The following is a 1217-nucleotide window of genomic DNA, read 5'->3' as shown; positions in this document are numbered from 1 at the left end:
ATGGCAAGATTGTTTGGAATGCGAGAGGGTAATGTAAAAGTGATACCAGTGGAGATCGGAGCGTTGGGCTCAATCCCATTGAAACTTCAAGACTTCTTAAAGCAACTGGAAATCCCATGCAAGATTGATGTCTTGCAAAAAGCAGCCTTCATGGCCAAAGCGCACGTCTTAACGAAAGTATTATCTGTCTGAGGTCCTAGCTGTGACTTGACAGATGACTTAAGACTCCGGAGCATTTTTACCTACACTGTGTTATGAAAGAATAATATCAAGCTTGGTTTAATGAAGAATTTCGTGAAGGCCATGGACAAAAATGGCACTGCCTTCCAACACTTGTGCACTCTGTTCCCAGCTCTGAATTCTGCTAAGCTCAAGGAGGGTATCTTCGTTGGACCTCAGATCCAAGGGGTACTGAAGGATAAAGATTTTGGGGAGCTTCCTACCTTAAAGGAACTGAGAGCATGGGAAGCATTTAAGTCGGTCTGTCATGGCTTCCTAGGTAACACACGGGTACGAGATTACCAAGTGTATCGAGAAGTTGCTACAGTCTTTTGAGGATACAAGATGCCGAATGTCGCTCCAAATTCACTTTCTCCATTCCTACCTCAACTTCTCCCCTCCGAAGCTTGGAGTAGAAAGTGATGAGCAAGGAGAAAGGTTCTACCAAGATATTATTAAGATGGAGAGCAGCTACCAAGGCAAGTGGAAACCCAGTATGATGGAGGACTGTTGCTGGATGCTCTTGCATGATATCCCAGAGGCATAGTACACAAGATCATCAGAAAAAAAACCTCCCAACTATGGTGTACAATGATTTGTGTGTATTGTATTTTCCAAGTAGTTTAGTTCCAATGTTCTGTATCTATGCTGTTCTTTTTTCTGTAGTATGCATTTGTAATAAATGCATTATATTTTGAATTTATTTGCAGTATAGTGGAGGGGCAATGGCCCAGTGGTTAGGGCAGCGGACTCGCGGTTTCGATTCCCAGACCGGGCGTTGTGAGTGTTTATTGAGCGAAAACACCTAAAAGCTCCACGAGGCTCTGGCAGGGGATGGTGGCGAACCCTGCTGTACTCTTTCGCCACAACTTTCTCCCACTCTTACTTCCTGTTTCTGTTGTACCTTGTCACACTCTGTGTCACGCTGAATATCCCTGAGAACTACTTTAAGAGTACACATGTCTGTGGAGTGCTCAGCCACTTGCACGTTAATTTCA

This window comes from Octopus bimaculoides, chromosome 30, assembly GCF_001194135.2.
Source record: "Octopus bimaculoides isolate UCB-OBI-ISO-001 chromosome 30, ASM119413v2, whole genome shotgun sequence".
In the NCBI taxonomy this organism is placed as follows: Eukaryota; Metazoa; Mollusca; class Cephalopoda; order Octopoda; family Octopodidae; genus Octopus; species Octopus bimaculoides.
This window is presented reverse-complemented; position numbering follows the sequence as displayed.